Source organism: Ovis canadensis, chromosome 7, assembly GCF_042477335.2.
Source record: "Ovis canadensis isolate MfBH-ARS-UI-01 breed Bighorn chromosome 7, ARS-UI_OviCan_v2, whole genome shotgun sequence".
Lineage (NCBI taxonomy): Eukaryota > Metazoa > Chordata > Mammalia > Artiodactyla > Bovidae > Ovis > Ovis canadensis.
Window position 1 is genome coordinate 111136941 of NC_091251.1, and position 11504 is coordinate 111148444.

The following is an 11504-nucleotide window of genomic DNA, read 5'->3' on the forward strand; positions in this document are numbered from 1 at the left end:
CACTGATACACAAAGTAGCCATTCACAGGGCCAGTAGTGAGTAGGAGTCTTTGGAGTCTGCCATGTGTATGTAAGAGTGGGTTTGTGAAACTGCTGGGCTCACCTGCCTGCTTGGCTTTCAGGAGGTCCCAGGGCAAAGCAGCGTCATGTGGCAGTTAGGTTGCTGCCGTGCCCTGGAATGGCGAACAGCAGTCATACAAGTGCCTTCTTCCATCCAGCTTTCCCTGCAACATAAATGAAGGCTCAAAGCTTTATTTCCTTCCCTCTGATCTATTAAGTTCTCATTTGCTTTTTTTTTTTTTTTCCTTTTTAAATAGCATTTTGAGGGATGAGATTCTAGACACTCATCTCTGGAGTCCTGAAGAGGCAAAGCTCAGATTCCTGGGAAATGAAACCACAATCTAGAACTACATATCCACCCATCTGTCTACCCATCCATCCATCCATCCACTCATCCATCATCTATCCACTCATCCATCTATCCATCCATCCATCCATCATCCATCCATCCATCCATCATCCATCCATCCATCCATCATCCATCCATCCACTCATCCATCCATCCATCTTCCTCCCCTATACTCGCTTTTCCTAAAGGTACCAAAGAGGAGTTGAAATCACCTTTAATCACAGAAAGCCCCAGCCACCTACCCATCCATCCACCCATCACTGCCCCCTTCCATTTACTAACTTATTCAATAAATATTAAGCATATGCCAAGAGCTGCATTGGGGGCTATACTAAGACCCTGAAATGCTGCAGTAAAAAGACCTCTTCTCCTAGAGCTTACGGTCTAGCAGGGAGGAGACATTATGCAAATAATTCTACAAACAACTGGCTACAGTTTCAATCTCTGTCTCTAGAGAGTATGAGGAGCTTTGCAAAACTGTAACAATCAGGACCTGGCCTTGCCTGGATTCTCCGGAAGGTGACACTCAAACCAACAAGGAGCAGGAAGTGGGTGTTAATAAAGCGAAGGGCGGAGGGGAAGGGTGGGTGCTTTAGGTGAGAGGGTCTGCATGATGACCCCGCAGCGACAGGTGCACCGCGAAGGACCACCTAAAGGCCAGTGTGCCCACTAAGTGTGCGATTCAAGAGAAAAATGGGAAGCCCCAAGGGAAGAAGAATTAAGCATGTGATGATGGAGTCAGATTCGTGCATGAAAAGATCACACCACTAACTTGTTTAAAGAGTGGACTCCAGAAAGGGGAGCCAGGGGATGGAGTGGAAGGTAGGGGTACAGTTGTAGGGAGAGCTGTTAGGAGGCCCCAGCACTGTCCAGGGAGAGGCAACAGCGTCCAGGACTGGAACAGGGGCAGTGGCAATGAAGAGAAGTGGGAAGATCAAGGCACATTTGGGAGGAGTTGGCCAGGACTCCACGGTGCTATATGGCGGCCCTCACTACAGGGTGCACAGCTTCTGGGTGGTCTCCTTCCAATCCATAACTGCATAAGGGTCTACAGGGTCAGAGAGAGGAGACTTTGGCTATCCCACCTTCTACCTACCCCTGCTTCTTCTGAGAGTGCGGTTTGCAGGCCCTGGCACTGTTCTAATTGCTTCTTGCTGGTTAAGAAACTATGGGGAATATAAACCTCGAATTTTTGGCACCCAGCCCTCTTTCTCTGCACACCCCTAGCATTTACTAGCCTGCAGGGTGTTGGTGGTGGTTTAGTCGCCAAGTTGTATCTGACTCTTGCAACCTCATGGACTGCAGTCTACCAGATTTCTCTGTCCATGGGATTCTGGACAAGAATTCCAGGCAAGAAGACTGGAGTGGGTTGCCATTTCCTTCTCCAGGGGATCTTCCCAACCCAGGAATCAAACCTGGGTCTCCTGCATTGCAAGCATATTCTCTACCAGCTGAGCTACTAGGGTATCCCTACAGGGTAGATGGTCAACATTCGATTAGTACTTGGGAACTGAGTTATCACTCCATAATTTCAGGAAAGGTGGGACTCCAATGCAGTCTCACCTCCATCCTGTTACTGTTGTCCATCAGCCTTCAAGATACCTGGGAAGTTAAGCAAGCCAAGAAGAGAGACGATGGGACCGGTACATACCCTGTTCCCTAGCACGGGAAGTGGGGAAAACCACATCATTACAATCCCTGAGTACAAGAAAGACCAAAACCAGCATCAAAAGGTGAGGTGGCTTAGATTTCTTAATGGTTTCTTGTAATTAACATAGTTCTCATAGTCTATGCTCTTTTCTTCCTGCCTAGTTGCCATGCAGACCACTAGTCCTCCTGGGTGCTCGTGGCAGACATTACTAATCGATCCTGATACTCTTCTTCAGACTGAACCTTCAGGATCACTCTGTGTCAGGCTCTTCGGCTGACAAAAGTTAGTATATAAAGTTAAACTTATTTCCCATTCTTGTTTTTGACATTTTTGTTTGTTTGGTTTTTGTTTGTGTTTATTCTTGACTTTTTAATCAAACTAGTCAATCTTGAGAGACTTTTTAAACAATCATTTGCTTAAAGCTGCTAGGTAGGTGAGACTCCTGGTTACCCCTGGGATAACTTACAGTCGGTTCTTTTAATGAATGGTTCTTGGTATCTACAACACATTCCAGTGCCCTCCCTGCCTTGGCTTACCTTGAGAGCAGATTCTTTTTCACATTTACCTAAGTTCTCTCCTGTGGGCTTCCCAGGTGGTACGGTGGTGATGAATTCACCTGCCAATGCAGGAGACACGGGTTTGATCCCTGGGTCAGGAAGATCCCCTGGAGTAGGAAATGACAGCCCACTCCAATGTTCTTGCCTGGAAAATTCCTTGGACAGGGGAGCCTGGGAGGGATACAGTCTGTGGGGTTGCAAAGGTTTGGACACAACTGAGCCCTGCGTCTTTCAGAGAAAGATCTACAGAATCAGGAGGTGAAAGGAACTTGCTGTTCAGATCTTCCCGAGCTTTCACCACTGGTCTGCTGTTTGGGAATGACGGCCTGGAGGTATCTCTGTATAGAACTGAGTACTCATTTTGGTAACTATAGCAAAACAAGCGACTTTGGACTTTCAGAATTTCTTAGAGAAGCTATTGGATTATCTTCTTAACAACAGTTAGGCTTCTGCACATATTAACCACAAGCCAAGGTCATTCTATGACTCTTGAGAGTCCCGTGGACTGCAAGGAGACCAAACCAGTCAATCCTAAAGGAAATCAGCCCTGAATATTCACCGGAAGGACTGATGTTGAAGCTACAATACTTTGGCCACCTCGGGCGAAGAGCCAACTCATTGGAAAAGACCCTGATGCTGGGAAAGATTAAGGGCAGGAGGAGAAGAGGGCAACAGAGGATGAGATGGTTGGATGGCACCACCGACTCCATGGACATGAGTTTGAGCAAACTCCAGGAGACAGTGAAGGACAGGGAAGCCTGGTGCGCCGCAGTCCAGGGGGTCACAAAGAGTCGGACACAGCTTCGAGACCGGACAGCAATAACAAAGGCCGTCCTCCAGCTCCCCAGGAAGATGAGAGTCCTCCGCTGGCTTGATCGTCCCTCCACCTCAGTAATGGAGTCCCAAAGGCCCTCTGGCTTCATACCCCAGAGGAGGAGAGACGCGAGGACTCAGGAAGGACAGTTTGCTGGGTCACGAACTGAACCACGAGTGTAAAGCCGGTTGCCTCGGCCCTGACCCGGCTCCATGGACTTAGGCCCTCCGGCCGCAGTCTCTCCGCGGGCTCCACCGTCCCTCTTGCCCAGCCGGCCTGCGCGGAACGCGGCTTCGAGCGGCGCCGGGCGCCCGTGCACACTAGGGGGCGCAGGCAGGCTTGTTTCCCCGCCCGGCCGTCGGCGCTCCCCCGCGGAGCAGGGCCGGGGCCGGGCCGGGCCGAGCCGCCTCCGCCCTGCCGCGCGGAGAGAGGAACGGGGCTGGGGAGGGGGCTGAGAACCGCGGGCCGAGGCCAGGTCACGGGAGGTGGCGGCCGGGCTCCTGGGCGCGCCTGGCGGCCGGCAGCCACCCCGGGCTGCGTCAGCCCCTGGGAAGGACTCTTTGAAGCGGGCTGGAACTTTCTGCCGTCACACTTGGCCGCCGTCTGACCCCTTCCCCGGCTGGAGAGGCCCGAGCTGCTCAGCCCTGGGCCGTGCCCCTCTCTGGAGCTCGTCCACGAAGGGGGCTCAAAAGTGCTTTCGAAGCTTCGGGGCTGGCGCCAGGGCCGGGGGGCTCATCTCACGCGATGGACTTCTGCTCCACTGGCCTCCTCTTAGCACAGAGCGGGCAGAAGCCAGCCCAGGAGACCAGCGCCTTCCTCCCCGCCCTGTTCTGCACCGCACTCTTCCAGAACCTTCAACAGAGGCCTTGTTCTCCAGGGCTGGAGACCACAGTTTCCCAGCCGCTCGAGGGGAAATGAGTGGAGGAAACCAGCCCAGGGTTTTTATTGCCAAATAGTTCTTTCCCGAGGAGGACAACGCAGTCGACTCGCCAAGTCGGGGCTGGAGTGGGTCCAGCCGTAAACCAACTTAATGAACACTAATAGAGAACTGCAATTATTGCTGACTTCAAAACGCACACAACAACTTTAGACACTGATTCCTATCAGCCGGTCGGGCCGGTACCAATGCCGCGCAGTTTTCGCCGTTGCTTAGCAATGGGAGAGAAACTGTTCTCTCTTATCACTGGAGGTGGAGGTAAGACAAAGCACTTTACTGGACTGAATAGGTATGAAATTAGTTTATTCTCTCTCACTTGGAGAAGGCAATTGGCAGCCGAGGGTCACTTGGACAATGGGCACTTTCGAGGTTGGGAGGTGGCCTTCCTTTCCTGTTATCTCAGTAAATCCTAACCGCTGTGTTTCTCTACAGATAAAGTTTTGACCTTTTGCCAGGAGTGTCCTTCCAAAACTATCATTAGAGAAAATAGCTTCACATAGAGACTCACAGACCAGAGTAGGACTGAAGGTGCGGAGAGTGAAGTCAAGTCTGCAAAATTTAAGGGAGTTCTCCCCGCAAGTCAGGAATCAAAACAATTCATATTTTAATGCTTTATTTTACTGAAAAATATCTTTTTCTGGCTGCACAGACTGGTTTTTAGGGTCTTTCCCGACTAGGTATGGAACCAGGGTCCCTGCAGTGAAAGCTCTAGGTGCTAATCACTGGACTGCCAGGGAATTCCCTTCAGTTCAGTTCAGTTCAGTTCAGTTCAGTCGCTCAGTCGTGTCTGACTCTTTGCGACCCATGAATCGCAGCACGCCGGGCCTCCCTGTCCAACACCAACTCCCGGAGTTCACTCAAACTCATGTCCATCGAGTCGGTGATGCCATCCAGCCATCTCATCCTCGGTTGTCCCCTTCTCCTCCTGCCCCCAATCCCTCCCAGCATCAGAGTCTTTTCCAGTGAGTCAACTCTTTGCATGAGGTGGCCAAAGTACTGGAGTTTCAGCTTTAGCATCATTCCTTCCAAAGAAACCCCAGAGTTGATCTCCTTCAGAATGGACTGGTTGGATCGCCTTTGAACACCACAGTTTAAAAGCATCAATTCTTTGGCGCTCAGCTTTCTTCACAGTCCACCTCTCACATCCATACATAACCACTGGAAAAACCATAGCCTTGACTAGATGGACCTTTGCTGGCAATGTCTCTGCTTTTAAATATGCTATCTAGGTTGGTCATCGGAGAAGGCAATGGCACCCCACTCCAGTACTCTTGCCTGGAAAATCCCATGGACGGAGGAGCCTGGTGGGCTGCAGTCCATGGGGTCGCTAAAAGTCGGACACAACTGAGCAACTTCACTTTCACTTTTCACTTTCATGCACTGGAGAAGGAAATGGCAGCCCACTCCAGTGTTCTTTCCTGGAGAATCCCAGGGACGGGGGAGCCTGGTGGGCTGCCGTCCATGGGGTTGCACAGAGTCGGACACGACTGCAGTGACTTAGCAGCGGGTTGGTCATAACTTTCCTTCCAAGGAGCAAGCGTCTTTTAATTTCGCGGCTGCAGTCACCATCTGCAGGGATTTTGGAGCCCAAAAAAATAAAGTCTAACACTATTTCCACTGTTTCCCCATCTATTTCCCATGAAGTGATGGGACCAGATGCCATGATCTTTGTTTTCTGAATGCTGAATTTTCTGAATTCCCTTAATGCAATATTTTTTTAAAATACACATTACTGAGTAAAGTTCCACGATGACTGAAACATCCAAATTTTAAATAAAGACAGAATCAGGACCCCTGATGTTTTTTCTTTGGCCTCAGGTTCAAACAAGGCAGCATGGCTCAGCACTGCCACAGACCTTGTTCCTGCCTCACACGTGTTCACAACAGGAGACTTCTGGAGCATCTTTTTCCTCACAAGAATGACTGCGCTGGGAGATGGAGGATCATGCAGCTGGGCAGAGAGCTTCCCTTCCCCAATGGGAAGAGGATCTTTCTGCTGTCCTTTCGGAAGCTTTTTCCAAGACTGAAGTGGTTTGCCAGAGTACATCATGTGAAATGCTGGGCCGAATGAATCACAAGCTGGAATCAAGATTGCCGGAAGAAATAACGACAGCCTCAGATATGCAGAGGCATGCATGCTGTGTCGCTTCAGTTGTGCCCAGCTCTGCAACCCTATGGACCTTAGCCCGCCAGGCTCTTCTGTCCATGAGAGTCTCCAGGCAAAAATACTGGAGTGGGTTGCCATTTCCTTCTCCAAGGGATCTTCCTGTCCCAGGAATCAAAGTCTCATCTCTTACATCTCCTGCGTTGGCAGGTGGGTTCTTACCATTAACACCATCTGGGAAGCCTGATTTGCAGTTGACACCACCCAAATGGCAGAAAGTGAAGAGGAACTAAAGGACCTCTGGATGAAGGTGAAAGAGGAGAGTGAAAAAGCTGGCTTAAAACTCAACATTCAAAAAAACTACAGTCATGGCATCTGGCCCCATCACATCATGGCAGATAGCTGGGGGAAAAATGGAAACAGTGGCAGATTTTATTTCCTTGGGCTCCAAAATAACTGCTGCCTGTAACTGCAGCCATGAAATGGAAAGACGCTTGCTCTTTGGAAGGAAAGCTATGACAAACCTAGACAGCGTATTAAAAAACAAAGGTATCTTTTGCCAACAAAGGTCCATATATTCAAATATATGGTTGGACCATAAAGAAGGCTAGGTACAGAAGAATTGATGTTTTTGAACTGTGGTGTTAGAGAAGATTCTTGAGAGTCCCTTGGACTGCAAGGAGATCCAACCAGTCCATCCTAAAGGAAATCAGTCCTGAATACTCATTGAAAGAACTGATGCTGAAGCTGAAGCTCCAATACTTTGGCCACCTGATGCGAGGAGCTGACTTAACAGGAAAGACCCTGATGCTGGGAAAGATTGAAGGCAGGAGGAGAAGGGGGCGATAGAGGATGAGATGGTTAGATAGCATCCCCAACTCAATGGACTTGAGTTTGTACAAACTCCAGAAGATGGTGAAGGACAGGGAAGCCTGGCCTGCTGCAGTCCATGGGGTCCCAAAAAGCTGGGCAAGACTGAGAGACGAACACACAATGTGTCAGTGGGGAGAATTAGGTCAGTTCATGAACATGTGGATGGGAAAATAACTGATATTTATCTTCACTAGCTCTAACTAAAATTTAGAAATTCAACAATTAATGTAGCCAACACAGCACAGTAACCTTTTGGTGCCTGTGATTCGGTCATTAATCAGGATACAGATGCTGAAAGTGAGAGAGGAGAGTGAAAAACCTGGCCTAAAGCTCAACATCCAGGAAACGAAGATCATGGCATCTGGTCCCATCACTTCATGGGAAATAGATGGGGAAACAGTGGAAACAGTGGAAACAGTGTCAGACTTTATTTTTGGGGGCTCCAAAATCACAGCAGATGGTGATTGCAGCCATGAAATTAAAGGACACTTACTCCTTGGAAGAAAAGTTATGAGCAACCTAGATAGCATATTCAAAAGCAGAGACATTACTTTGCCGACTAAGGTCCATCTAGTCAAGGCTATGGTTTTTCCAGTGGTTATGTATGGATGTGAGAGTTGGACTGTGAAGAAGGCTGAGCGCCAAAGAATTGATGCTTTTGAACTGTGGTGTTGGAGAAGACTCTCGAGAGTCCCTTGGACTGCAAGGAGATCCAACCAGTCCATTCTGAAGGAGATCAGCCCTGGGATTTCTTTGGAAGGAATGATGCTGAAGCTGAAACTCCAGTACTTTGGCCACCTCATGCAAAGAGTTGACTCATTGGAAAAGACCCTGATGCTGGGAGGGATTCGAGGCAGGAGGAGAAGGGGACGACAGAGGATGAGATGGCAGGATGGCATCACAGACTCGATGGACGTGAGTCTGAGTGAACTCCAGGAGATGGTGATGAACAGGGAGGCCTGGTGTGCTGCAATTCATGGGGTTGCAAAGAGTCAGACACAAGTGAGCGACTGAACTGAACTGAACTGAACTGAAGAATACAGATGTTTCTATATTACATTACATTCTTTGTAAGTATCTCAAAATATTATCTATGTTCATGGAAATTTATAGTACCTATTAGATTTTCTGATAAATCTTGTTATTTTAAAAAGAAGCACATTTACTATATATCATAGTATGTCATAAATTTTAATTAATTACAGAATTTTAGCATAATTGATTTCCTTTGTAATCCTATAATTTTTATCTTAGCCATTTAAAAACACACCAGAGGATCCATCGCATAAAAAAGGTTAGAAACTCAATCTCTAGAAGTGAATTTGTATGACTTCAGTGTGGAAAAGGATTTCTTAAACAAGAGAAAAATAAAGGAAAGTGATAAATTTGACTAGATTAGAAACTGTAAACTTTTCCCATTTCATGCACTGGAGAAGGAAATGGCAACCGACTCCAGTGTTGTTGCCTGGAGAATCCCAGGTGCGGGGGAGCCTGGTGGGCTGCCGTCTATGGGGTCGCACAGAGTCGGGCACGACTGAAGCGACTTAGCGGTAGCATACCAAAGATGGTCCCTGAATTACTGACTTACAATTTTTTTTTATCTTATCACAGTATCACCATCTTTATTTTCCAGGAGACTCAGAGAAAGCCACAACACTGCTTATTCAGAGCCTGGATTTGAAACACATTTTTCAATGTCTCATCTGCCCATTTAATGGTAGCCGTTGTATTTATAACACTCACTAAGATTCATGGAGGGCTGACCAAAGACACTTATTCCTTGGAAGAAAAGTTATGACCAACCTAGACAGCATATACTCCAGTACCCTTGCCTGGAAAATCCCACGGACGGAGGAGCCTGGTGGGCTGCAGTTCATGCGGTCGCTGAGTCAGACACGACTGAGCGGCTGAACTGAACTGACTGACCACGTGCCACCATTCAACATTCAGGTCCTTACTCACATGTCACCTTTTCAGAAAGGCCTTCCCCTGGCCAGCCAATCTTATTTTATTTTTCTTAATGGTACAACCACTTTTTAAAACGTATTTTTATTTATTTACTTCTTTGGCAGAGCTGTGTGGCATGCAATATCTTAGTTTCCTGACCAGGAATCAAACCCTTGCCCCTGCACTGGGAGACAGAGTCTTAACCAATGGCCTTCCGTGGAAGTCGCTGATCAGTGACCTGAACACAGCCGCAACGTGCCCTCTCACAGCGTCGGCGGCTGGAGCCCGAAACCCGGGCCACAGCAGGGCTGTGCCCCCTCTGAAGGCAGGGTCCACCCCCAGGGGAGGACCCGTGCCTGTTCCTCCAGGCTCTGCTGGGAGCCTGGAACCTGCCATTGCCCTTGGCTTGTAGCCGCATCCCTCTAAGCCTGCCTCCACGGTCACAGGGCCTCTCCCTTGCCTCTCTCCGTGCCTGAATTTCCTCTCCTTTCTCTTATAAAGACACGAGTCCTTGGATACAGGTCTCACCCCAAGCCCGGATGGCCTCGTCTGCAAAGAGCTCATTTCCAAATAAGGCCACATGCATGGCCTTCAAGTGGACATGAATTTGGGGGGGACACCCTGCACTCCAGGGCTTCCCTGGTGGGGCAGTGGTAAAGAATCCGCCGGCCAGTGCAGGAGACGCCGGAGACGTGGCTTCCATCCCTGGGTTGGGAAGATCCCCTGGAGAAGGACATGGCAACCCGCTCGAGTGTTCTTGCCTGGAGAATCCCCTGGACAGAGGAGCCTGGTGGGCTACAGTCCACGGAGTCACAAAGAGTCAAAAAATCAGCTTCCCAGGGTCATGGAGTAAGCGGCTCGAGCGGGCCTGCTCTGCCCTGAGCCAAAGCGCTCTCACCACGCTTCCTGCCACTCAGTTTTGTCCATTTGTGGAATTGAATCAGGGTTTTATTACCTTCAAATTGCTGGACGCAAGCGTCCTAACAGCATTTCAGACACTAGGGCCCTGGAAATCTCATTTCTGCTGGTCCAGGCCCTCCAGGGAGCAGCGCTTTTTCACACTTTCTAGGTCCTTGGAAATGCGCTTCCAGAGGCCAGTTCCCTGGCTGGGAGATCTTTCCAGGTCATACCCTCAGTCACTGTCCCTAATGAATCTTTCCGAGCCTGGTGTCTGTCTTGAACCTGAAAACAGGAACAGCTGCTTCCCATTGGTGTCTAATAAGGAAGTTGGGAACAGAGTCCTGAGGCTCAGTTACAAAATACTGGAAGCAAACGCACACAAAATAATCCAACAGGAGCTTCTCTGGCGGCTCCAGGAGTTAGGAACCCACCTGCCGACGCAGCGGACCCGGGCTCCATCCCTGGTCCAGGAAGATCCCACAAGCTGCCCCTGTGAAGCCTGCGCTCTAGAGCACGCGCTCCAAACAAGGGAAGCCACCCGGATACCCGCAGTGGAGAGCACCCCGCTCGCCACGACAGAGGAAACCCAAGTGCGGCAGTGGAGACACGTGCAGCCAAAAACGCACTCGTCAGTTAATTTTTAAAGAATCTGACAAAGTGTGCAACCAACTACCACTCCTTTTTTCGGGCCAGCTCATTATTCCTTCACGTTTGCTTAAAAGCCCACCCTGTTTTGCTTTCCGGATTGGCTCTGCCTAACGCCCTGTGTGGATTTCTTCCTTTCCCAAGAAGAACTGTAAACCACGCAACAGAGCTGCTCTCTCCTCCTTTGTATGACAATTCACCATCTAATGCATGTCACTGAGATCTAAACTCACTAGGGAAAAATTCTCTTTTATTTGAATGGTTTCCTTTTCTCTACTGTAGTCTGTTTACCAGCTAAACTAAGCCAGCACCTAGGTTTAATAAATTTGCCTGCCTGCTGTCCACCAAGCTTGCTTCTCTCCAGACCTTTGCACTAGCTTTTCCCTCTGTTGAGGACTACGTTTCCCCATGGATTTTTTTTTTTTTTCAAAAATTCAGGTAACATTGGTTTATCACATTATATAAGTTACACAGGTGCAATAATATTTTATTTCTATAATAATATTTTATTTCTATATACTCTGGGCTTTCCTGATGTCTCAGTGGTAAGTAATCCACCCTCTAATGCAGTTTGATCCCTGGATCGGGAAGATCCCCTGGAGAAGGAAACGGCACTCCACTCTAGTATTCTTGTCTGGGATATCCCATGGACCGAGGAGCCTGGCGG

General features: G+C 48.9%; 1 long non-coding RNA gene across 1 annotated transcript; it reads left to right on the forward strand.

Annotated features, from left to right (window-relative positions):
• Window positions 1-3811: 3811 nt before the first annotated feature.
• On the forward strand, window positions 3812-8735 carry LOC138443230 (uncharacterized). Its single transcript, XR_011258034.1, has 2 exons — window positions 3812-4626; window positions 6187-8735. It is a non-coding gene; the product is annotated as an uncharacterized lncRNA (long non-coding RNA).
• Window positions 8736-11504: the final 2769 nt, after the last annotated feature.